The sequence below is a fragment of the Amborella trichopoda genome, chromosome 13 (genome assembly GCF_054954075.1).
Source record: "Amborella trichopoda isolate Santa Cruz 75 chromosome 13, AtrichopodaSantaCruz75HAP2 v2.0, whole genome shotgun sequence".
Taxonomy (NCBI): Eukaryota; Viridiplantae; Streptophyta; class Magnoliopsida; order Amborellales; family Amborellaceae; genus Amborella; species Amborella trichopoda.
In genome coordinates, this window is record NC_142348.1 from 42,909,175 (window position 1) to 42,936,302 (window position 27,128).

The 27,128-nt window shown below is 41.2% G+C and overlaps 1 protein-coding gene across 3 annotated transcripts in view; it reads left to right on the plus strand.

Moving 5' to 3' along the window:
• Positions 1 to 4,929: 4,929 nt before the first annotated feature.
• Positions 4,930 to 27,128, plus strand: part of LOC18442505 (transcription factor IIIB) — a 39,157-nt gene continuing 16,958 nt past the window's right edge. Inside the window, exon 1 of one of the 3 annotated variants that reach the window (XM_088855151.1) lies at positions 4,930 to 5,204. The gene's annotated coding sequence lies outside the window, so the exon portion shown is untranslated. Of the gene's footprint in view, positions 5,205 to 26,564; positions 26,904 to 27,128 lie in introns of those variants that run through there. The other 2 variants (XM_088855153.1, XM_088855152.1) reach the window with 2 other exon arrangements.

The following is a 27,128-nucleotide window of genomic DNA, read 5'->3' on the forward strand; positions in this document are numbered from 1 at the left end:
TTTTTATGTAAAAGTTAAATTATTTTATATTTAAATAATACATATATTACTTTTTAGGATAATGTAAAAAGATACAAATTTTAAAAATTTAGCTAATAAATTTGAGTTAAAAATTGAAATTATAATTAGAATAGCCAAATGATTTTATTTCATTAAGAGAAAAGAATAAATCAATCCACCCAAAGGAGTAATAGTAGTATACGTGCTCTTTCCAATATATAATTGCATGATATCATTAGGACACACTTTCTATACTTCCCCTACAATGTAAAACTTATATATTTCCCCTTATCCAACGTCTATTCTGAATTGAGAGCTAAGATTGCCCCTCAATCACAATGTCACGTATCTACACTATTTTATTTTTAATATTTTTTCAAAAAATTATTTTAAAATCAAAATTTGTATATCCAATCGTCTATTAAACTTGCACTAGTGAAAAATAAAAAAAAAAAATTTTTCAATAAAATAAAATGGCCAAAATACCCCTAACAATTTCATGGGGTATTTTGGTCATTATATTTGATCAAAAATTATTTTTAATATTTTTTATAGTTGTGATTCAATGAGAAGATGATACATACCAAATTTCATATTCATATGATTTGTATTAAAAAAACTAAAAATAAAATACTTTGAGACGTCGGATCTAAGATCAAAACGGTGAGTGGCTCTTTGGATCAAAATTGGATGGCTGGATGGTAGGGGAGCATAGATCTTCTATGCTGTAGGGGAAGTATAGAAACCTTTCCCATATCATTAGCCTGCAAATAAAATTAATTTTACATAGGTCCATAACTTGGAGTTGAACATAGTTAGGAAATTTTTTATTAAGACATGATTTTTTTAATAAATTTCATATATCATTTGCTTTTTAAAAACATGTTAACAATCCAAGTCATTCAAAACATCTTTAACAAGTCACATTTTCTTATGGAGCTGATATAAATGGCCATTTTACCTATTTTTTTAAAAAAAACTTAAAAAAAAAACTTTCCTTCTAATTATCATTATCTATTTGAAAAGTAAAAAAATCTTTTATCATTTTGAAAAAACCTTTTACCTATTTATAATTTCCTAAAAGGAGCTTATCTAAAATAAATTTGATTTTTATAATAAAATTAAATTTATACTAAGTAAATTTTACTTTTCAAAATATTTCATTATCTTCATAACCCAAAAAGTTGGGATCAATTTCACAACATTCCATTTCTAAATAGCTAGGGGATTTTTGGATCCAAGGAAAAATATTTCAAGAAATAATTTTTGAGGGAGATGGTTCATGTCCGCAGGTTGGATGCAAAATTTAGGGTGGAAATTAATTTTCAGAAGAAATAATTTTTTCTATTTTAAAGCTTAAAATAAAAAGGGAAAATAATGTATATATTTATTTTATTTAGTGTTATTATGAAATTATTTCGAAGTTTCTGTTATTACATCTATACCTATTTTTTTGAGTTTCATGACATTTTTTCAAAAAAAATGAAACTACCCTTCTCAATTTTTAAAAAACTGAAAATCTTAAAACATTCGAGTTTGCAAAACTTGAAAAATAAGCTATTCAGTTTTTCAAAAACTGAAAACGAGAGAAATTCAATTTTTCAAAAACAAAAAATTAAAGAATTTCGGGTTTCCAATAACCGAAATTGGGTTTGTCTTCAAAAACCCCTTTTTCCTCTTCAAACCCAAATTCTTGAGCTTTGGGCAAAACTAGGCCCAATTTATACGCTTTCTAAGGAATTGTGCCTTGCAGGCATTACAGAGAGTAGCATCAGTTAAAGGTCAGAAGAGTCACTACTTTTCTCTCTAATTTCTCTTGCTTGGAGATTGATAATGCCATTCACTGAATCGACACAAGCTTTTGAAGCTTTGAACATCAGTTAGAGAGGAAGCAGTTACTAAATCGAGCTTGTGAGCTCGCAGGCCCATAAACAAGGAGAATGACCCAAAAGCCTAAAGCTTCTGCAAGTTGCTACCAAGCTTGCCCCATTTTTGTAATTCAAGCAAGACAATACCTCAACTATTGTATCATCGGGTATAGGGGTGGCAATGGACCCGGACTTGGACCCGACCCAGGACCCACCGGGTATACCTGAACAGGTCTGGGTATGGGTCCAAATGTTGGACCTGGTGGGTTGGGTCCGATTCCAAAACCTGGACCTGAACACTATTCGGGTTCGGGTTCTCTTTAACTCGACCCGTACCCGTAAACTGTTGAAGATAAAATATTTCAAGCCCTATTCGTTTAGGTATATTAAGGATCATATATTAAAAGAATTCATAATCACCTTTAGCTATTAAACGACAAATAAGACAGCTTGAAATCTAATGGCGGGTTGTGTCCTTGTTGCCAATAATTTGGGTATATGCTAGTAAAGAAAGGCAAAAAAAAAAAAGCTTTTGAGGTCATAGTGAGGGTGGACCAGACCCGGGATCCGACAAATAGACCTGGGAGCCGACGGGTACCGGTATGGATCCAACTTTTGGATCCCAAAGGTCGAGTCCACATCCAAAACTTGGATCCGAATACATTCGATTTGGGTCCGGGTCCAGGTCCGGGTCCGGGGTCCAGCCGGACCTGACCCATTGCTACCCCTAATCAGGTAAGCTAGTTCAATCGATAAATCGTGCTTCTTCTGAAGGGCCCTCTTCACACACCCCAACATTAACATGTTTTATGCAATCTTTGACATGCAATCTCTAGCATGTACACATTTTCGCCTAACTCTTCGATTCATCTCCACCCACATCGTAAATCCTTCACCTGTGATCTCTCTCCACATAAGATCGACAAAACCTAAATCAGGAGTTTTGGATTTTTGGATTTTTTTGTACGAGATGGCTTTTTTCCGGAGGTAATTGATCAAATATCAAATTTATTCAAAAATATTGGTGAATATCAATGGCTATAAAAAGAATAGAGAGAAAAATAGAAGTGTGCTTTTCTTGTTCTTTTAACCCGGAGATTTGAGAGAGAAGCAGAGGAAAAAGTGGTTTTGAAGATTAAATTTGATTTTGATTTTTGAAAAATTAAATTTATCTAAATTTAGGTTTTTGAAGTTGAAAAGCGTAGTTCCGTCTTTTTTATAAAAAAATATGATGAATTTTAAAAAATGGATATATATGTAATAACAAAAATTTCGAAATAATTTTGTAATAACACCGAATAAAAAAAATAATATACATATATATTATTTTCCCAAATAGGAAACATGTATCCAAGCCCATCCTCATAAGAATCAATTTCCTCACACTTTTCCCATGACCCAGAATACAACATTAAATGGAGCTTGTAATGATGCGTGGGGCACTAGAAAGAGGGAAATATTTTGATGCGGCTGCAGCCCTATTAAAGTAAATGAAGCTTCACCTCAAAACTCATGTAAAATTATAATTTTGTCGTAAAAAAACATTGACATCGATCATCTCGATCTTGACCTATGAAAAAGACTAGAATTTCAAGCCCTAATATATTTTTCTATTTTCAAATGTTCATGATTTCATAACATCTATACCATTTTTTAGACTACAAAATTTTATAAGGGTGCGGTTTGTATATAGCCTAGGCTGAGGCTCTAAACAATCAAATTCGAGCCTACATCAAAAATTTCACTTGAAGAGGTTGTTTTGATACCCGAATGTCTTCAAATTGATCATCTCGACCTCAAGATGTATGGACATGAGAAAAAATTGGATTTCAAGTTTGAAAAATAGTTCATTTTGTAATACCAATTTTCAAGATTTCCAAGTTTTCATGAATCTATTCGATCTACATTATTTTATAAGCTTTAAATTTTATAATTTTTTCAATATTGAAACCACATTTCTCGATATTATTTGAAGATGTCCTTTACTTTATAAGGGTGCGGTTTGTATAGAGCCTAGGCTTTAAACAATCAAATTAGAGCCTACCTTCAATTAGTGTTGAGAAATGTGGTTTCAATCTTTGAAAGTTTTGAGATAGCTTTAAAATGTATTATCATTTTTATTTACAAAGTTTAAAACTTAAAAAATAGTATAGATAAATAGATTTATAAAAACTTGAAAATCTTGAAAATTGATGGTAAAAAAATGCATTACAAAATAAACTATTTCCAAAACTTGAAATCCATTTTTTTCTCATGTGCATGCATCTCGATGTCGAGATGATCGATTTGATGATATTTGGGCATCAAAACAACCTCTTCTAGTGAAAGTTTTGAGGTAGGTTCTTATTTGATTGTTTAGAGCCTCGGCTCTATATAAACTTTTCCTTGTTTATAATTGGGGGTCGTTTGTATAGAATTGAGGCTCTAAACAATCAAAGTAACGCGTACCTTCAAATAGTGTCGAGAAATGTGGTTTCAATATTGGAAATCTTTGTGATAGCCTTAAAATATATTTTAGTATGTAATTATAAAATTTAAAGTTTCAAAAATAGTGTAGATTGAGCAGATCTATGTAAACTTGAAAATTGATGGCTCAAAAATACATTACAAGTGCAATATTTCCAAATTTTGATATCTATTTTTTTCTCATGTCCATACACCTTGATATCGAGATGATCAATTTGAAGATATTTGGGCAAAATGAAAATTTTGATGTGGGCTTTAATTTGATTGTTTAGAGCCTCAGCTCTACATAAACCTTTTTCTTTATAATTAGTGTAGATCAAGCGCATCTAAGAAAACTTGAGAATCTAAAAATTTGACAGTTCAAGATTGCATTCTAAGATGCATCATTTTCAAACTTGAAATTAAAAAATGCATCATTTTCAAAACTTGAAATTCAACCTTGTTTTTTTTCTAATGTCAATGCATATTGATATCGAGATGATCAATTTGGGGACATTTGGGCATCAAAACAACCAATTCTAGTGAACTTTCGATGTAGGCTCTAATTTGATTGTTTAGAGCCTCGGCTTTATATAAACTTTTTCTTTTATAATTAGTTATGAAAATTGATGTTATGGAAACCACTTCCCCATTCATTTTCCCATCTCCCTCACTCTCACACGCGCACTTTTCGCTGCAGACGCCATCGCCAGCTGCTCTAGCTTCCATCTGCTCTCTCTCAGAGCAGCCATCTCTCTCTTCGCTGTCTCGCCCAGAGCACGGATAAATCCTCGCCGCTGCCCTTTCTCTGCCCAGAGCAGCCATCTCTCTCTTCGCTGTCTCGCCCACAGCACGGATAAATCCCCGCCGCTGCCTTTTCTCTACGCCAAGGTAACTCTCTCTCTCTCTCTCTCTCTCTCCTTTCTCTCAGTATAATGAAGCATGAAATCAGTAGAATAACCCCACCAAATATACCCATTCTTTGAAAATGATTTCGGATTTTATTATTGTTATTGATTTTACTCTATTTTTTTTATCAACCACACAGATTTCATGGTGATTTTTTTGATGGTCCCTGCTTGATGCTGGTTTTGTTTGCTTATTTGTTATTGAATTCTCCATTGCTTATTTTTAGTTGGATTAAGAATGCTTCACTCCATTTGTGGATATTGTTGATCTTCTTTTGGTGTGTTTTTTTGTTGTTTAATTGCAGAATGTTTTGTAGTTTTTATTTTGAATATTTGCCCTATTATGTCTATCTATATTTTAGTTTCAAAATAAACATTCCTTTTCTACCTCTTTTTATTTTTCTGGGACCACTTTGCTAAGGCTGGTACTTAGGGACCGCATTCGTTTTTCTAATTTTTTCACTTTTTAGTTGGTTAACCCTTTGGAGTTTGTTTTTTTGGTGCTTGGGCCACAAGTGGCGCCATCTTTTCTCTCTTCTTTCTAAATTCACTTGTTAATTGACACATGGTTGTGATGTGCTGACATCACATGAGAGGCATATTTCGTATGATGATGTGGTACATTATAACCATGACCCATCACACACTCTCTCTTTATGTAAGTTCAATTTGGCTCTAGAGAGAGGAGAATGATATGAAGAAGTAAGAGATCGTACCTCCTCTCTCTGTAAGTGTATTTTTAATTTTAACTTTTGGTGATGCTAAAATTCTATAGTGATGGGTATGCCATGTTTTCATGAAGTCTGTTCACTCATCGTAGAGCTTGTTACATTGCCTTGTACTCTTAAGGGACAACCTTCTTTTTAATTCACAGAAGTCTTTTGAGCTCAGAAAAGCCTGAATATTTTTGAGATAGTATGTTGAAATATTTTGGTGAAAGTTAAGAACATATCAGTTTGATTTTGCTTTGGTTTTGAGCGAGTCTTTGATCATGCAACTCAGAGATTCAGGGATTTCTTCCTGATCTTGCTGTATCCTGGGATTGTTCTCGCCGGTGCTGATTGCATTTCGATAGGAAACCGAGTCGGGGGTGTTAAACACTTTGAAGAAAGTGAGTTTCTGTTGTGATTCTAGATCATGGACATCCTTTGTCACTCTGTTTAATCTGAAACCTGTTTTAATTCCTATGGGCGCTAAAAGCAATGACCTTTCGTAATGCTGGGTCGTTTTGAAAGAATTAATTTTAGAAGATGACTGAGGTCTTTTTTTGATGAGGACCTTAAAAGTGGAGTATGTATTGAGAAATCCACGTCCTGTTGCTGCAAGTACTCCCTCGGAATGTACTAGTGATCAGACTACTTCAAGTCGGATTGACGAAGAAATTCAAGAATGGGACAAAAATAACTACATATGTAAAGTGCATATCTTGAATGCTTTAAGCGATCATTTGTTTTATCTTTACTCAAGACTGCCAACTGCAAGTTCGCTGTGGGAGACTTTAGAAGCCAAATATGAAGAAGAAGATGTTGGTAGAAAGAAGTATCTCATTAGTAGATACTTAAATTTTAAAATTACAGAAAAAAAATCGGTATTGGCTCAAATTCATGGTTTTCAAATTATAGCCAATGAACTAGCATCCAAATGGCATTAAATTTGATGAATTATTCCATGTCGGGTTAATAATCAATAAATTGCCGCCCTCCTAGGAAGACTATAGGAATACACTGATGCACAAGTCAGTCAGAAGACTTCAGCATTGAACAGTTGATGACCCATCTGAGGATCACAGAGGAGACCATACTCAGAGATAAGAAATAATATAAGTCTCAAATGGTCGTCAGAGCCCTTGTAGTTGAAGGCTCGAGAAAGAAAAAGTCGAGGATTGGAAAGGGAATCGAGATTGAAGAAGAGAAAGAAGAAAGAAGAAAGAAGAAAGAAAGATGTAATCACAAAGATAACTCAAGATAAGAGCAAGAAACCCATGGTATGCTTGTTTTGCGGCAAAACTGGCCACATACAGAAATTCTGTAGAATTTGAAAGAGGCAGTTGACATAGGCCAATGTGGCAGAAGAAAGATTTGTTGCCATGATCTCCAAAGTAAATGCAGTAGGGGCACTATAGAATGGTGGGTGGACTCAGGAGCCACTAGGCATGTTTGTGATAACAGGAACATGTTTAGGACTTACGAAATGGTGGGCGAGGACACTATTCTATATATGGGAAAGTCTTCCTCCTCTAAGGTTATTGGTAAAGGGATGGTGAATTAAAATTCACTTTCAGTAAAGTCCTCACCGTTCTGGATGTGTATCATGCCCCCAAAGTTTGGAGAAACTTGGTGTCAGCATACCTGTTGAAAAAGAGGGGTTTCAAACTTGTATTTGAGTCTAACAAGTTTATCTTGTCAAAGAATGAAGTCTTTGTAAGAATGGGGTATGCCTTGGAAGGCACGTTCAAGCTCAATGTACGTAATGAAAAATGTACTTCTTCTGCGTATATGTTTCATTCCTTTTCTTTATGGCATTGTAGATTAAGTTATATTAATTATCATGCTTTAAAAAAAATGAGTACTTTAAACCTAATTCCTAAGTGCACGAATTTAGAAAGGGACGAGGTTTCTATGAGTCATCTGACTCATATTTATACGTGCGGCCCCCTTCCAAAATTATAAACATAGATTTTTCAATTAGTTTTCTTTATAGATTCATCATCTAGACCAAGGTGATCATGAATATGAAGAGAAAAATAAATGTTTTAAGTTAAAAATATATACATTTTTGGCTTTGTTTTGTATACCGTCCATACATTACTTGTGTTGCATTGCGTCCATCTTTAGGATGGACATTCTCATGCTACACTTCTCCTTTAGAAAATACTTTGTGTGATGTATGTGTACAGTCAAAGATCACAAGAAAACCCTTTCCTAAAGCGGAAAGAAGTTCCAGGTTACTGGAATTGATATATAGGGATGTCTGTGATCTGAGAGGCATACGAACTCGTGATGGGAAGAAATACTTTGTCACTTTCATTGATGATTTCTCGAGATGCACCTATGATTATTTGATTAGAAACAACGATGAAGTATTTGAGAAATTCAAGGTTTATAAAACAGAAGTTGAAAACCAACTGAATTCTAACATTAAGGTTCTTAGAAGTGACAGAGGTGGTGAATGCTGTTCCGTCGATTTCACTAACTATTGTGAAGAAAATGGAGTAATTCACCAGGTTACTGCCCTATACACACCACAACATAATGATTTTGTTGTAACGAAAAATCGTACTTTTATGGATATGGTGAATGTCGTTCTCATCAGTTCAAACCTCCCTTCTAATCTTTGGGGAGAGACCTTAATGTTTGCTTGATTCATTTTAAACTGCATACCATATTGAAAATCTAATGCTACACCATACGAACTTTGGAAAGGAAGGAAACCTCACTTAGGATTCCTCAAGGTTTGAGGTTGTACAGCCTTGGTAAGGCTCCCTGACCTTAAGAGGTCCAAACTTGGACCTAGATTTGTAAAATGTGTTTTCATGGGCTATGCTAAACACAACAAAGCATATAGATTTCTTGACCTGAAATCTAACTTGATTATAGAGTCTAGGGATGCAGAATTTTTTGAACACACATTTCTTGAAGAAAAGGATAATGAATATGAAGCACGACATAGTAAACATAAAATTGATTTGCATGAAAACCCTGAGGATTTAGAACCTAGGAGAAGTCAGAGAATCTGGAAGCCAACTGACTTTGGTCTTGATTTCCTAATGTATCTTTTGGAAGAAGATCCTAAAAATTTCCAAGATGCCATGTCTTCACGTGACTCTCCTTTCTGGAGGGAGGCAGTCAACGATGAGATGAAATCGATACTGGAGAATGACACTTGGATATTGGTGGATTTATTTCTTGGTGCTAAGCCCTTAGGATGTAAATGGATTTTCAAAAAGAAAATAAAGGCGGTTGGTACTATTGAGAAATATAAAGCAAGACTGGTCGCAAAAGGAATTAAACAAAGGGAAGGAATTGGTTTCTTTGATACCTATGCACTAGTCACTTGAATAGATACCATTTGAGTTCTCTTTGCCTTGCCTTCTATATACCATCTAGTGATTCAGCATATCGATGCCAAAACAACTTTTTTCCATGGTAAACTAGATGAAGAAATTTATGTTGAACATCTGAAAGGATTTGTCCTTAAGGGACAAGAGCACAAAGTTTGCAAACTTGTGAACTCTCTATATAGTCTAAAGCAAGCACCCAAACAATGGAATGAAAAATTCAATAGCATTATTTTATCACATGGAATTCAAATTAATGATGTTGATGCATGTGTATACGCCAGAGTTTGTGAAGGTGTAAATTGTAATTATTTACCTGTATGTAGACGACATACTTATGCTAGGCAGCAATGCTGCATGCATTGAGGACACTAAGAACTTATTATCTTTTGAATTTAATATGAAAGAAAAGAAAAGGGAAAAAAAAGAAAAAATAAAGGAAAAAAGGAAAAAACAAGCAAAAAAGAAAAGAAAAAAGAAAAGAAAAAAGAGATTATGTTTCTCCTAAGCCAATTTCTTTCTAACTCTACCCCCCTAAACCTCTTCCCTCTCAGGGCTACCCTCTAGTAGCTCAACATTTTTGCTTCAGTCTATTTCATCCCCTTTTCCTCCATGCTTCTCCCCTTTTCGGGATCTATTTAAGACCTTTAGTAATTTTATTTTAGATGATCTCTCTTTATTTTGCTCTTTCCTCCCTCTCCCTCTGCCCCCCCCCCTCCCGAAATTCAAATCTCCTCCCTCAATTCTCTACCTTGAGTGAGCAAGATGAAAAACTCTCTACAGGTCTACAACACCCAAATAATTGGCTCAGGATTATCGCGGAACCCGTATCACGCTTCGCGCTGCTATCCTGGTACTACCTGAGCAAAAGGATGGCATCACCAATTTTCTCTCTCCCACTAATTTCTTTCTTCAGAATGTAAAGCTTCAAGTTCGTAGGTTTCAATTGTTATTTTACTTTGCTGTGTTCTTAGAAACGTTTTTTATATATGAATGTCTCTCTTTATCTCCCTCTCCCTTGGACAAATATGCTCTTTCTATAACACAGTTTGCTCTTTCTGCAAGGTTTTTGTTTGTACTCCGAGCACCCAATATGAGCAAATCTGCTTTTTCTTTAACCCAAGGTTTTTCTCTTAATACAATAGTTAACCTTTACCTCAAAAAAAATATATGCAAGACATGGACCAAGCTGATATGATTCTTGGAATTAAAATAGTTAAGAATTCGACTGGGTGTGTTTTAACCCATAGCCACTATATAAAGAAAGGCTCAAAAGATTTGGTCACTTTCATTCCAAGCCAATTTCGACCCCTTATGATGCTCATATTAAACTCAGAATGAATCATGAAGGTCATGTTTCCCAATTGGACTATGCAAGAGCCATTGGATGTATAATATATGCAATATCATGACCTGATATAGCCTTTGTTGTGGGTAAACTGAGTAGATACACCAGTAACCCAGGTCAAGAGCATTGGAATGCAGTCTATAGAGTCCTGAGGTATCTCAAAAGAACCATTGACTATGACCTACATTATGTGGGTGAACCCAAGGTATTGGAAGGGTACAACGATGCAAACTAGATTACAGATTCTGAAGAATCCATGTCAACTGGCAGATGGATCTTCACCTTTGGTGGGGTTGTTGTTGCTTAGGGTTTCAAGAAGCAAACTTGTATCTCCAAATCTATAATGGAATTGGAGTTAATAGCCTGGGAAGTTGCTAGTAAAGAGGCTGAGTGGCTAAGGAACTTGTTCTTGTTGGTAGATGTACCACTTCTCTCTAGGCTTATGCCTGCAGTTTCAATTTGAAGTGACTGTTAAGCTGCAGTATACCGAGGGAAAAGTAAAATTTATCCTGGAAAATTCATATATATTAGTTTGAGGCATAGTTACTGTTGGAAGATGGAGTTATATTAGTACTCCATGTTCCCTCAAACCAGAACTTGGCGGATCTACTTACTAAAGGCCTTGCAAGGGACCAAGTCTGCAATACAACTAGAGGGATGGGATTGAAGCTTATTTGTATTATGCCACAGAGTGATGGGGACCCTACCTAAGGACAAGGAGATCCTAAGTCTAAGATTCAAAGGGAAAAACATGTCACTCGTGAGATGTTTTATGCATGTTTGTACGGAAATTTTATTTAATAAAATTTATAAATTTCTACCTCAGCCTTGTTGTATGGTATAATTGACTGCAATGAAAGGAGAGGTTGAGTTCTACTCTTAATGATTCCATTTTTCTAGATGATGTAAGACCTAGGTTGGGATGTTGTACTGCAGAACATCTTCCATGGACTCACCTATATGAGTGCGGAAGTGGAGGTCGCTTACTATGGAAACTGGGCATTTCATAGAGCGCTCATGAAAACCAGGAAAAGTGCAGGGCCTTAAATGCACAAGCCTTTTTTTTTTTTTTTTAAATCACAACATTTTGAAAGAAAATGTATAAGTAGGAGGCTTATCAATAATGGACATAGTTCAAAGTTCGTCCACTCACTTTCCTGCTAAGCGTTATGTATAACACTATGTGAAGGTTCAAGTTTGTAGGACACCTTCCCTTATGAATTCTCTTTCCTAATATATTTTTTGGTCTTTTTGTTTTGAAGCAGGTGCGGGATTGTTATGTCAATCTATGTTTTTGTTTCAAAACAGACATTCCTTTTCTAACTCTTTTTCTTTTCTGTAGGACCACTTTGCTAAGGATGGTACTTAGGGACTATATTTGTTTTTCTAATCTTTTTCACTCTTTAGTCGGTTAACTCTTAGGAGTTTCCCTGTTTTACTTCTTTGTGTTTGGACCACAAGTGGTGCCATCGTTTCCCTCTCTTTTTTAAATTCACTTGTTAATTGACACATGGTTGTGATGTGTTGACATCACATGAGTCATTTTTGGTATGATGATGTGGTACATTATAACCATGACCCATCATACACTTCTCTTTATATAAGTTCATTTCGTTCTAGAGGAGAGAGTACCTCCTCTCTCTCTCTAGCGTTTTCTCTTGCCAGATTTTAGCTCCGAAGCCTGATTTAATTCCTACAGGAATTTAACTGGGACTAGGACTTTTCTGGACACACCTGTACTGAATTTGACCCGGTTAAGGGCAGGTTCGGCCCATTTTTCTAGGGTGTCAGTAAAGCTAGCTGTCTGTTTATATGACAGTGGTTAACTGATTTTGGTCATTTGCATCAGTCTATGACATTGTTCTGGTTGCAGCTGGTTGTTTTATTTGTGGAATGCATGCCTTGTTTGAAGCACGTGTTCTATTATTGATCAAAGAAAAAAGCATGTGTTCTATTAATGATAAAAGAAAAAAGTATGTGTTTCATTATTGCCTGTTTTCCATACTTGATTGATTTGATTGTTCAGGTTTGTGGTTTGATAGAAGTGTGCGTGCTATGTTGAAAGCAGGGAAGCTCTTTTACTGCAAGTAGTTATGTTTATTTGGGTATGATTTGTATTGTCAAACAAAATGTAATGTGCTTCACACATGCTATGTTAATCATTGTTGTTGCTATTCGTAGTGAAGTGCAAAAGGAAGGATCTGATTATTTCAAGGAGGAGTTAAATATGCGGAGTTCTGGTTACACTTTCATATTTTTCGGTTAATGTCGTTGTTTACTATCATAATTTGAGTAATAATATTTTTATTAGTCACACAAGAGATGGGTGATGGTGGGGTTGTCAGCAGCACTCCCTTTCTTCTTCAAATTATGAGGCTAATTTGTCCTTCATGTTAGATAAAGCAGAGCCAGTATGTATTCCTATAGGAGGAAAATGTGCTTTTTTTTTGGTTTAGTAAGGAAAGTGTGCTTGTGTTAGGAGGAAAATGTGCTTTTTTTTTGGGGTAAGTAAGGAAAGTGTGCTTGTCCTTGTAGGGAACGTTTAATTTGAAAACTCTGAATTAACTTTATAGATGAGGATTCACTCATTGGTGTTTTTCGTTGAAACAATAGGCAATGAAGTGTGGCAACAATTAAAAACAAAATCAATTGAATGCTGTATATGGTTGTTTCTCACTTCCAATTCAATGGTTTTTTAGGTGAACTTTCTTATTGTGATTTTTTACAGCAATCCGAAAAATTCCTTTTCGGATATCTGTTGCTCATTTAAAGTCCCATTGGCCTTTTCATTTAGATTGGTTTCTTCTAGCTTCTGTTATGTCAATGCTTTGTCAGTAGCTTTAACTGATTATATTATACCTTCTATTAGTCCCATTGGCCTTTTCATTTATTTTGGTTTCTTCTGAGTATATATATTCTATATTGTATAACACATGTCTGTTTAGAGCAAGATACTAACAACTACTGAGACAATCAATGTTTCATAGTCGATCTCAAGCAGTGGCATTTGTTTAGAATAAGAATCTAACAACTACTAAGACCATCAATAGTCCATCTCAAACAGTGGCATTTGTTTAAAACCAAAACAGATGGTTATGCATCACATATTACTAGCTTCTTGTAAATGATGTATAGGGATATTTTTATTTTTTGACAAAGTTAACATTGTATAGGTATGAAGTGTTAGATTACAGAGGTATGGTAGTCCGTGAGCACCCTCAAGGTGGGTCTCTCGGTAAAAAATGGGTCATCCAACCCTGTACAAAAAATGGGCTTATAGAACCTGCCCGATTAGAATGATTTACATGAAGTTCTCAAAAAATTGGGCTTATAGGTTTACCCAAATGCAAATGAAATTCTATGCTGTGTGCTTGTGGTCTAGAGCAAAAAAGGAGGTGGATAGGGCATGGTCTTCTACTTGGATTCTAGCCCTGTCTTTCGCCATGAGATCGGCGAGTTCATTGGATGTCCTCCAGATATGCTTCCATGAGACGACATATCCTTGCGAACGTGAGCAATTTCATCAAAAATTGAAGCAATTTCATAAAAAATGGAAGCTAAGTACCATGGAGGTGGTGTCGTCCTGGTTGGCCAAGAAATAATATTTTGTGCATCTCACTCCACTAACAGGTGTGGCCCCCAGGATCGGTTGAAGCTTTTCAGATCCAATAGTAGGGCCATGGCTTCAACGTAATGAGAATCTTTATGGCCTAGATGCTCAGAGAATATTGCGATGATGATCTCTAAAGGCGCCCCCAGCGCCTGATGGGCTGGGGTTCCCTAGAGAACATCCATCAAAATTGAGCTTGATGGTGCCTTTTGGTGGTGGCAACCAGTTGTTTGGTCTTTGTGCCTTTTGTGGTTGGTGGTTGAGTATGTTTTCCCATTGGCTGAGGAAGGAGTTCCCTGATATGCCCGAGAACACCTTGTGGTTTGGGGCCCAGAATGTTGCCAAAGATGTAGACTTGTGGAAGAGTGCTGATATTTGAAGTTTGTGTCCTTGGAAAATTCTGGTATTTCTTTCTACCCAGATACCCATGTGGTAGCAGCTAAGGTAGCCTTCCACAGGGTTCTTCCAACCTTCGGCTAGTGTGATGCAAGATCCGAAGAAATTAGGGCCTTGACTGTTGGAGGCGTGACCCATTGGATACCAAAGAGTTGCAATACTTGGCGCCAAAGGTTGTGAGTAAACTTGCAGAGGATAAATAGGTGGGGATTGGATTCCTCCTCGCTTAGGCACATGACACATCTATTAGAAATTGAGATCTCTCTCTTTTGAAGGTGTCTACTGTGAGTGCCCGCTGAGAACATGCAACCCAATTGAAAGTTTGAACTTTGGGTGGGGTGATGGTGGACCAGACTTTTGACAGAACCGAGGTAGGATTAAGGGGAAAGGTGAGGGGTTGGATTAGCTTTTTATAAAAGGAGGCTACCGTGAAAATACCTAGAGGAGCTAGAGTCCATACCATGGCGTCCCTCCCTTGTGTTGAAATGAAGATTGAACTTAAGACTGTCGAGAGCGACTGGAAGTGATTGGTTTCCTCTTCTGAGAGGTTTCTTTTGAAAGAGGGGTTTTAGACTCTTCGGCCTCCTGACAATACCATTTCCTCTGCGATGGTAGAGTCTTTGTTTGAGGCAAGTGAGTAAAGGGCTGGAAAAAGATCGCTTAGGGGGTGTCTCCTAGCCATATATCTGACCAAAAGCGCACTCTAGTACCTTCTCTTAGATGGAATCTGATGAACTTTATGAATTGTGAGCGAATGACTTCTACACTCCTGAGGCTCTATTGAGTTATCTCCTTTCAGGCACCCAAGCTCCTTCCGGGATCATGTATTTTCTACGTAAAACCTGGGCCCAAAGAGAGTTTGGCTGAGTGGCTAGTCACCAGAACCATTTCCTTAAGAGTGCCAGATTGTGTTTTCTAAGGATCCTAATCCTTAGGTCTCCCTGGTGTTTGGGTAGGCATATCTTGTCCCACGATATAAGGTGAAATTTGGTCCTTTCTGCCTGCTTGACCAAAGAAGTTTCTCATGAGCTGGTCTAGACGATTGGCCACCAAAGATGGCATGTGGAAGAGGGACTTGAGATATACCGGAGCATTTGCCAGGGTTGCTTTGATCAGAGTAATTCTACCTGCCATAGAGAGGTATCTTCCTTTCCATCTTGCCAAACGCCTATCAACCTTGTCTATCACATGGGACCATTGTCTCTTTTTTGGCTTCCCCAATCCCAATGGTAGACCTAGGTAAGTAGTGGGAGTTCTTCCACTTTGCATTCCCAATTAGGGATGAGCGCTCTGCTTTCTGCAATCATTAGTGCAACTCCCATCATTTTAGATTATTCCATATTGACTTTGAACCCTGTAGCTACTTGGAAACAATTTAGATAAAGCTTCAGAGTATCAACTTCTCTTGGAGAGGCATCAAGAAGCACCAGGGTGTCATCTGCGTATTGTAGGTGAGACACTGTTGGGCCATGAGGGCTGCTCTTGAATCCAGAGAGAAGACCTTCCTGGTAAAGGCAGGAGATCGAGCGGCTAAAGACTTCAGCTGCGATGGCGAACAGGAAAGGGGAGAGAGGGTACCCCTTTGCGTAGCCGCCTCGAGGATGGGAAAGAGCCTTTTGGAGTTCCGTTGATGAGGACCGAAAAGTGAGGATGAGAGTAGCAACAACCTCTCATCCACTTCCTCCAACGGTCCCTGAAGCCCATTCTTGCCATTGACTCCTCCAGACTCGATCAGTCAACATGGTCATACGCTTTCTCCCAGTCAATTTTGAAAATGAGGCGTAGCTTATTGGATAAGTGCCTCGAGTGAAGGCACTCGTGAGCTACTAAGGCCCCATCTAGGATCTGCCTATCTTTGATGAAGGCAGTCTGTGATAGTGAGATGATTAAAGGGAGGACTTGTTGTAGCCTTGAAGCCAAGACTTAGCAAAAATTTTGTAAGAAGAGTTAAGCAGGCTGATTGGGTGAAAGTCCTTGAGATCCTCGACCACTTCGACTTTGGGGACAAGAGCTATGAAGGTGGCGTTGATGGCTTTGTGAAGAATTCCTCAAAAAACCTAATGAAATCAAGACGGAAAGTATTCCAAAAGAATTTAAAAGGTGTTATCGGAAATCCGTCTGGTCCGAGGGCTTTTTCTTTGGCTAAGTCATTGATAGCTTTTAAAATTTCTTCTTCTGAGAAAGGTTGCTCTAACCAAATTGCCCGGTCTTCCGGGAGGGTTAAGAAATCGAGAATCGTCATTCTCGGTCTTGGGCCTGATGGAGCTGCATAGTGTGTCTGAAAAAACTCTAGAATTGCCAACTCGATTTCTTCATGTTGTACCAGGTAGCAGTTGCTAGATTTGATAAATCGAGATAGTGTTCTCTTTTGCAACAATTTGCTATCCGGTGGAAGAAGGCCTTATTATGGTCCCCAGCTTTCAGCCAGTTAACTCTTGATCTTTGGAACCAGTAAAGTTCTTCTCTTTTGAGGGTTTAGAGGTATTCCAGTTTAGTTTTTGTTCTAAGATCCAGCTCAGTGTCAGTCAAAGATCTGGATTCCTCGATACGGTCAAGGTATTGGATGGTTCCAATCGGGAGGACTTGGTTTGAGAATAGTTGCCGGGGATGGACCTACTCCAGGTTTTGAGGGAGGCTTTGAGAAGTTGGATTTTGGTCTGGAGCCTCTAGCCTACTCTACCAGAGACCTGGGAGGAAAAGGAGTTCCACCAGGTTGGGATCAGGGTGAGGAGACACTCCTCTTGAAGCCAAGCTAATTCAAATCTGAAGGGCTTCGGACCTCTCCTTACTGTGTGGGTGTCCAGAAGGATGGGGCAGTGCTCAGAGGTGGGTTTAGGTAAAGCCATGACATTAGATCCCGGAAAGTGTTCCTCCCAATTCAAGGATAAAAGGAATCTATCTAATTTAGAGAGGGATGGTTTGGGTGCATGATTGGACCACGTGTAGCAACTTCCTTGAAGTGGGATGTCAAGGAGTTCATTCCGACAAATGAAGTCAAAGAAGTCCCTCATACCCTGAGAGATAGTGGTGGAGGAATTCCTCTCATGGACCATCTTGTGATGTTAAAATCTCCGCCCATACACCAGGCTGGGTGGGGTCGAGACGCTACTTGGTCCAATTCTGCCCAAAGTCATTGTCTGAGGGGGGCTGAGTTCAGGCCGTAGATGGCCGTAAATTTCCAAGGGAAGCCATTTGATGTATGTGAAAGGAGTATAGTGACGGCGAACTCCCCAAGGTGGGAGGAGTTGAGGGTGTGGTCTGAAGGGTTCCAGACCACCCAGATGCCCCCTGACGCCCCATTCGCTGGCAGAGAGACCCACTGGCAGGGTCTTTTGCCTCACACCTAGTGTATGAGCTGGAGTATGGGCTCTGGTTGTTTGGTGTCGGTAAGAGCAAGTATCGCAGGAAAAATGTTTTAAAGAGAAATCCTTGACAGTGTCCCTTTTGGGCGACTGTCCCAAACCTCTTACGTTCCACGTGAGAATCTTCATGGTTCGGGAGTGTGAGTGGAGGAGGAGGCTAGTCTAGAAGACCTCCTCGGAAAAGAGGGGATAGTGGAGGTCGGGAGGCCGTCTGTAGGCTATCCCTCGTAGGAGATTGAGGAAAACAGGTTCATGAGTTCTCTCTGTCCTTTAAATCTCACCTTCAGCCGACTCTGCGCATCTACAAGTAGAAATTTGTCTGCCGGTTCTTCGAGGCCATCATATTGGAACACCATGATCCTGTGCATTTCTTTCATTATGTCATCTTCCCCGTTTTCTCCATCCCCGTCGACCTCCTCGGCCTTGTCGATGGCCGAAGAGGGAGAGATGGGTGAACTTGGTGCCACGGTCGACTCTACCTCGAGGTCAGCCAAGGGAGGGGTTGGGTTGATGGGGTAGAGGTCTGGGGGCAGAGTTGGGAGTGGATCTAAGTTGGATGAAGTTGACCGTGGGGGTGGGGGGGGAGGTTTGCTGAGCTTGGAGTAACCGAAGAGGAGGGGTGAGAGGGGGGAGAGAACGTTTCTACCGAAGGCGGTTCTGAATAGGTTGGGAGACTAGAGGTCAGCAGCCCCTGGGCCCGGGTCAAAGGAGAAGAGGGCCGGAAACTGAGGGAAAAGGAGGGAGAGGGGGAGGGGTGAAGGAAAGGGTAGCCAGGGGGGAGGGTTCCATTATTGAACGAGGGGAGGTAGGTGAGAAAGTGGTGAGGTTGGGGGGAGGTATAAGGGGAGTAAGGCCACCGGAAGGGGGGTGGAAAGGCGAAATGCAGGGTGTGGACTTTGCAGATGTGGACCAGGTGGGGGGTATATGAAAGGTGTGGGGCTAGCAAGGAGGAGATTAAGGTTGGGTCAGGGGGAGAGGGATCCGTTGAGTGAACCGCCATTATGCCATAGGGGAGCAGGTGCCTGTCCATTTTATCATGATGAGTTGGGTGGTCTGACTGCTTGTGCATCTGAGCTGGTTCAAATAGCTCTTCAAGGTTGAAGGGGAGGAACGTCAGGGAGAAAAGGGGGGGAGGGTAACTAGTATAGGGCGAGGGTTGAAACGCCAGGGGCTGAGAGGAGTTTATAGAGGAGAAAGAAGGAGAGGATTCGGGAACAAAGGAGTGGGTCCCTGGTCAGGGTTTGCTTGGGGGGGGGGGGGGGGGTTAGCAGCTAGGAGTGAGGTATAGGGAGGTGCCTGGAGGAAGGTAGCAGGAGGGTTGACAAAGGGGGAAGATGGGGGGGAGCCGGGTGAGGTCATCAAAGGCTGAGGCTGGGGGGGTGGGGGGGGGTAGGGAAAGCCAGGTGTCGCCATACTAAGGATAGAGATAGGAGGGTGGCTCTTCGGGAGACAGCTAGGGGGGGCAGCTGATGTGATAGGAGAGACGATGATGGGATGATGGGGGTGGGTGGGAAAGGGTAAGTGGGTAGGGTTGGGATGGGTGATGGCGACAGGTGTTTCGGGAGGGGTGGCGTGAGGTGACATGTGGCGGGCAGTTTGGACGAGGGGCAGGGAGGAGTTAAGGTGGTGAGCATAGGTGTCGAGTATGCAGGCTGGATGGTTGGGATGTGGGACTGATTCGCAGGGGCCTCTGTCAGATGGTTCCAATTGGATGGGTCGGGTCTCATGTGTTTACCTGGAGATTGAGACAACGGAGAGGAGTCCATGAATACTTCCTTCCCGGGTCGACGAGGGGGGGGGAGACTAAACGACAGGGGATGAGAAAGATGGGCCAGCGGGCTCGCCGCCTTTGGGGCTTGAGCCTGTCAGGAGCGGAGAACCTGTAGGTTGCTTTGCTGACTCGGTAGCCCCCCCCCCCCCTCCTCAGATCAGACTGATTGAGGTTGTCGACACGTGGGCGCCAACTGGCCGCCCGTTGTGGAAGGGACGGGTGACCCTGGTGGCGCGCTCTGAGGGGGGCCGGGCCGGGGGTTGCCGGCAGTGCTTCTTGTGGTGGCGAGCTTTCCTCGACACCGTGAACCAGAGCTGAGAGGATTTTTCCGGTGATTGAATAGGTTCAAAAGGGTTGAAGAAGTGGGGAGAGGGCGAGAGGCCATCGACCAAGAGATCGAGATCGAGATCGGGAAGTAGAGGTTATCTACTTCATGCCAGACTGTTGGAGGGATGAGGCTGGTGTCCAGGACTTTCAGGAGGATACAGATTGATCCAAGAGGGAGTGTCTCGAGGGATATCCAACGGATAGTACTCAAAATCTCGCAGGCTTCCGCCACTCTCCTAAAAGTAGATGGAGACCACGCGTGGAGAGGGATATGGTCCAGGGTGAGCCATATTCTTTGTTTATTAAAGGATCCCTCTTTGGGAGACCAAGTTCGTAGGAGACAAGAAGCCCCTTTCAAGATAAAGGAATTGGCCTCCTGTAAGATGTGTTGAGCGTTTTCTGGTGACGGGAATGAGAAGAGGAATTCGCCACTAGAAAGACGTCTGTAGGTAAAATTGGGCTGCCGCCAATGGCATTGTGCCCATCTTTCAATTCCTCTAGTGTCATCTCGTCTGGGTTGGAACCTTCCAACCATGGACGCCAAGCGCTTGGATTTGAGTTTTGCTGACTCCTCTTGAGGGGTAGAGAAATGCAGAAGGGGGGAGGTCTTTGGTCGAGGGGCTTCCACTAGGGGGGTGTACAGGTTGTTTGGTGGGTGGTGGTGGTTGGTTTCGCGGGGCTACCACCTGGGAGAAAGAGGCTTTCAGGGGCTGGTTTGCTTCCGATACAGTTGGCTTAGGCCTCCCAAGGTGGGATGGGGGGGAGGTGGGGAACGTGGTGGCGGTGGGTACGTTTTGGGATACAGATCGTAGATCTGATTACAGCTGAGTGACTGTTGGAGAAAGTGATTCATGGAGCTCCCTTATCAAATATTAAGCATCCAAAAGATGGACAACAACAAACGAATCCTAAATGATTGTGAAAACCTTCTCTAAAAAACGATTGCTAATGCCTTAATCAACCTTTAATGTATTGGGAGGGGCACCATAATCAAGCTTTATTTCCTCAATGAATGTTATGTTCTATACTCCTGCAGTAGCGAAGTTTAAGTGACAAGCAATATCCAATGAAGAGTGCATGACAACACGAAAATCACTTAACAATGTTGGCTCAGACTTTCTCCCATCTGGATGCCTTGACCACTTTAAGTCCAATTTTCAGAAGTAAACATGCTCCATAAAGCATTTTTAGTTTTGCATAAAGCTTTGAAGATTGAGATTTGTTGTGGCAAATTTTGGTTTTTTGAGCTCTACTCAAGCCATGAGGAAGCCTCTCCTCTGTTTTGTGCTCTATGACTTCTGCTCTGTTTTGTACTTTACTGGAATATTTTCTCCTCTTGAGCCAAGAAAATTCCTCTACTCTGTTTTGTGCTCTGTTTGAGCCATGATAACTTGCTCTGTTTTGTGCTATGTCTTGTGCTATGTTTGTTCTTTACTGGAATATTTTCTTCTACTTGAACGGAGGAAACTTCTACTCTGTTTTTTTCTCTAACTGAGCATGGAAACTTCTAGTTTGTTTTGTGCTCTATGTATTCTACTCTCTTTTGTGCTGTACTAGAATATTTGCTCCATATTTTCAAGGTAAGGACGATATTGACCGTTGCGAATCAGTTATGGAAATTTTTTTCTACTCTGTATTGTACTATACTTGAGCCATGGATACTTCTACTCTATTTATGCTTTATGTCTTCCACTCTGTTTTGTGGTTTACTAAAATAATTTCTCCAAATATTTGAGGTAAGGGTGATAGCAATCTTTGAAACTACAACTCTTTGAAATCTAGATGCCGCATTTGAGAAAATTTCTTCTGTAAAGTCTTCACCCTACCTTCCTCTCTGTTTCTTTCTATCCGCTAAACCTTGACTCCCTCTCTCCCGTGGGCTCCATGCCTTCCCCCACACAGAAGATGGACAACGTTCACTTCCCAGTTGGCATCGTCACCGCCCAATCGCTGGACCCCTTCCCTCCTGACCCCTTCCCTCCTGATCCTGCTTCAGTCGCAGACATTTTGGCCCCCCACCTTTCCTTTACCGCTCACCTTGTTCATATCCAAAGAACCTAGACCATCCACTATGTATGGCCCCCAGACTCCCCTTACCCTCTGTCCTCCTACACCTCCATCCAGACTTACCAATTCCTGACCTATATTCCTACCTTCTCCTTCCTACTGATAATGCCTTCCCCTATCTCGGCTAACCCCACTACTTCTAATGTTTAGGACTTGGAAAACACTTCAATTGATAACTCTCCTCTATCCCCCATTCCGAATAGTTCCCCTGGTCAACCCCTCCATCCTTCGTCTCACGACATTGACCCTGTGCTGGCCTTCTCTCCTCCCGTTCGTACTAGCTCTAGCTCCCCTCCTCTTCCAACCCTACCCTCTGACCTTTACCCATAGGCCCAGCCCTTCAACTCCTCCTCTGAAATTTTGTTCAACCAAGGTCCCAGGGTACCGAGGATGCAAAAGAAAATTTAGAAGACAGGTCTAACCCAGAGGAAGATAGGCTGAGAACAATGTACAAGATAATGGGTTTTGAGTACAATGGACTTGAAGGACCAGCACACAGGTTCATCACGACTGACGCAAAAAGCAAAATGCAGGTGAGAATCAGAGGACAAAGAGAGCTATGCAACCTGTTTTCTTCCTTTCACTTCCCAGGGAAAGTAACTTATTTCAGCCCTTCCCCATCCATTCTTAGTCGCCCGAGGAGGTCCCCTAGACTGTCCTCCTCCCTTGCTATCACCTATTACAAATGAAACTGTTAATTTGGAATATTGAGGCCTTGGTCAGGACTCTAAGAAAGACACCATCAAAGCCTTTACCCTGAAACTCTCCCCAACTATTCTGGGCCTTCTAGAAACCAAACAACCAAACCCTGACCTAAAGCTTGTTCGTAGGGTCTAGGGCAGGAGACCTTGCCAGTGGGTCTCTCTGCCGTCTATTGGAGCCTCGGGAGGAATATGGGTGATCTAGGACCCATCAAACCTTTCTCTCATCTCACATTTCGTTGGGGAATTTTCTATAACCCTCTTTCTAATAATTCAGATGTTACAAATACACATGGTCCAACCACAGCTCAAACCCCACCCTCTCTAAACTCGATAGGTTCTTGATTTAAGCAAATTGGGAGGAACGTTTCCCTAGATCGCTATCTTTGGCCCTACTTAAACCTACGTCGGACCACTGTCCCATCCTTCTCGACACGAATGCTGTAATAGGGGCCCTCGACCCTTCAGTTTCTATCTGCATGGACTCCTAGAGAAGGACCTCCCAGCCCTTGTTAAATCCTGGTGGACTTCCTTAGATTCTCAGGTCTCGGGGAGAGCGGGATTTATCCTTCAAAGGAAAATTCAGCTTCTCAACGGAGCTCTCAAATCTTGGAGCAGAACCATCCCTGAGAACTTCGTGCAAGTACAGACCTCTTTACTAGAAACCGCCAAGAACCTTGACGATATTGAAGAGATCAGACCCTTAGACGTCTCAGAACAGGATCTTAGGTCTAAGACTAAGATGGAGTATCTTGCCAACCTAAAAAAAGAAGAAATCTTTTGGTTCCAGAGATCCAGAGTTTCATGGTTTAAAGCAGGGGCTCATAACATTGGCTTTTTCATCGGATAGCCAACTGTCGTCGTAGAGACAACGCTATAACGACGATAAAAGTCAACAATACTTACCTTACCCAAGCTTGTGATATTCAACAAGCCATCTTACAGTTCTTTCAGAACTTATACTCATCTCCCCCTGAACCCAGACCCAGACCTAGATTCTCGACCTTAGACTTCCTTTCACTCAATGAAGGCCAAGTAGCTTGGCTAGAGTGACCTTTTTCTGAACCTGAGATTCTTAAAGTGGTCAAAGCTCTAGCAAGCGACAAGGCCCTTGGGCCTGATGGCTTCCCGATTGCCCCCTTCAAGGAGTACTGGGACGTAGTCAGCCATGACTTCGTCAAATTTTTTGAGGAATTCTTCCATAGGGGCATTTTAAATAAAGCCATGAATGCCACTTTCCTAGCTCTGGTGCCCAAAAAAGAAGGAGTTGAGGAAATTAAAGACTTTCGGCCTATCAGTCTCCTCAACTCCTACAAGATCCTGGCAAAGGTTTAGCGTCTAGACTGCAACATTTTTTGCCTTCCATCATCTCTAACTCACAATCTGCCTTTATCAAAGGTAGACAAATTCTGGATGGGGCCCTTGTGGCCCATGAATGCGTCCATTCGAGACACATTTCCAAACAACCAGGTTTCATCTTCAAAATTGACTGGGAGAAGGCATATGACCATGTGGGGATTGGTCAATCTTGGACGCGATTATGGCTGGAATGGGTTTTGGGGAGCGATGGAGGAAATGAATGAGCGGTTGCTATTCTAACCCTCACTTCTCCATCCTTATCAATGGAACCCCTGTAGGCTACTTCGCTTCTTCTAGGGGTCTCAGACAAGGACCTTTCCCCCTTCCTTTTCGACATAGCGGCTGAAGTCTTTATCCGTTCCATTGCTCGGGTCTACCAAGCAGGCCTTATTACAGGTTTCAAAACTAGTAGACAGGGACCCACTATCACTCACCTACAGTACGTGGATGACACTTTAGTCTTCCTGGAAGCTACTGCTGCTGAGGTAAAAAATCTAAAAACTTTCCTCAGCTGTTTCCAAACAGCTACTGGGTTCAAGATTAATTTGGAAAAATCTTGTATGCTGGGGGTGGTTTTGTCACTTGGTGAGATTAGGGATCTCATTCCAGATTGGGAATATAAAGTCCAAAACCTGCCGACAACCTACCTGGGCCTTCCCTTCGGTGTTGGTAAGCCAAGAAAGCAGCTTTGGTCCCCAGTACTGGACAAGGTCGATCGACGATTGGCCGGGTGGAAGGGTAGATACCTTTCCTTTGCAGGAAGAACTACCTTGATTAAAGCTACCATAGCGAACTCCCCAATCTACCTCATGTCCCTTTACCATATGCCTGCTCAGGTGGCGAACCGCCTGAATCAACTCATTAGGAATTTCCTTTGATCTGGGCAGGAAGACAAGAGGAGATACCACCTTGTTGCTTGGAACAAGGTTTGCCAACCAAACGTGCAGGGAGGTCTAGGGATAAAGGTGCTGCGCAAGCATAATGCAGCCTTGCTTGGGAAGTGGTGGTGGCGCTTAGCTACTCAGCGAAACACCCTTTGGGCGCTGGTATAAGATCCCATCTGAAGATGGGCTCCCTGGAAGAGTCCAAGTCCATAATGCCTCAGGGGCCTGGAAGTTGCTTTTAACAGTCCTGTCCTCTTTCAAGAGACACATTAGGTTCCACCCGAGTGAAGGGTCGAGAATTAAATTTTGGCAAGATATATGGCTAGGGACTTTCGCTCTTTGTGAGGCCTTCCCAACTCTTTTCTCTCTCGCACGAGACCAAGATTCTTCTGTGGCCCAGGAGCTCAGCACCTTGGGAGGTCGCAGAGTTTGGAATCCTTCCTTTAGAAGAAGCCTAAACGAAGTCGAGACGGCTGATTTCCAGCGACTATTGAACCCCTTGCACTCTCTCTTCTTCATTTCTCAAGGGAGCAATGAAATCATTTGGACCTTCCCCCTTGGGTAAATTCTCAGTGGCTTCACTCTACAAAAACCTTTCCTCCTTCCCCTCCCCATCCAAACACGTCCCTAGAATTTGGTCCACTATTGCACCACCCAAAGTACAGGCCTTCAACTGGCTCGCCTTCTTACAAAAAGCTCTCACAGTTGATCAATTACAAAGAAGAGGGGTGCCCATCCTGAATAGGTGCGTTTTGTGTGAATGCAAGGAGGAAACAAACTCCCATTTGTTCCTGCTTTGTGCCTTCTCTTCAGACTTATGGGGCAGTGTTTTACAACTTTTTGGCTTATAATGGGTTACCCCACCCTCGGTAAAAGCCCTCCTTACCTTTCATTTTGAATCAAGCTGGCCAAAGGCAGGTAGAATCCTGTGGAAAGCGACCTTAGCTGCTACCATTTGGCTAGTATGGATGGAAAGAAACTCTAGAATTTTTCGAGGGACCATTTTTCAAAAGGTAACCACCCTGGTGACCTTTTGGGCATCCAACATGAAGTTCTTCGCCGGAATTCCAAGATCCTTCTTTCTTTCCCAATGGGGAAATATCCTTCATTACCAACCAGCAAGGCAGCTAGGCCAAGTCTTTGGTTACCACCGAACCAAGGTAGCATCAAACTCAATTTTGACGGGTGCTCCTTGAGGAACCCCGACCCAGCAGGGGCAGGAGGAGTTTTCAGAGACTTTGAAGGCAATATTTTCCTCACCTTCTCCGATTACCTCGGCATCAAGGACTCTCACTATGCGGAAGCCTTATCCCTCCTCCTTGCTCTAAAAAATTCAACTCCTCCTAGGCCTCTAGCTTGATAGTGGAAGGTGATTCCAAGAATATCATCTCATGGGCTAGTAGGACATGTGATCCTCCATGATACTCGATCCAAGTTTTTGACGAGGTTCAACAAATTTGCAGGGCTATGGACGTCTCATGGAAGCATATCTGGCGGACGTCCAACGACTTCGCGAATCAGCTGGCGAAGGAGGGTGCTAGAAGACAGGGAGAGGCAGTTCAAACTGGGTCGACCTTCTTTTTTGCTTTGGACCAGTGAACCCCCATTTAATTTTTTGGGCCTTTTTATTTTTCCTCGTCATTGTACATTTGAAGGTGGGGGGCAATTTTATAAGCCCTATCCTAGCCTCTTTTTGTAAATCGTACTTAGGGGGGAAAATCCTATTACTGTACAGGGGTTTTCGATCTTCTTTTTACCGGGAGTCTCGTCTAGAGGGCTCTCCCAGAGACACAATATACTGTAATTCCCTTTCTTGTCGAAAAAAAAATCTTAAAATCGCTCTTTTCCCTTTCTTCCCTTTCTTCTCCTGCTTGTCCTTCTCTTACTAGGAAAAAAAAAGGCCAAACCCACACTTATTTTATTGTTTTCATGTCTCTTAAACTAATTTCTGAGTTTTCTTTCTCTCTCTTTTAGGTCTTCTCCTAAATGCGGCAGTTCCTGTCCCTTTATACTCTATGAGGCTCA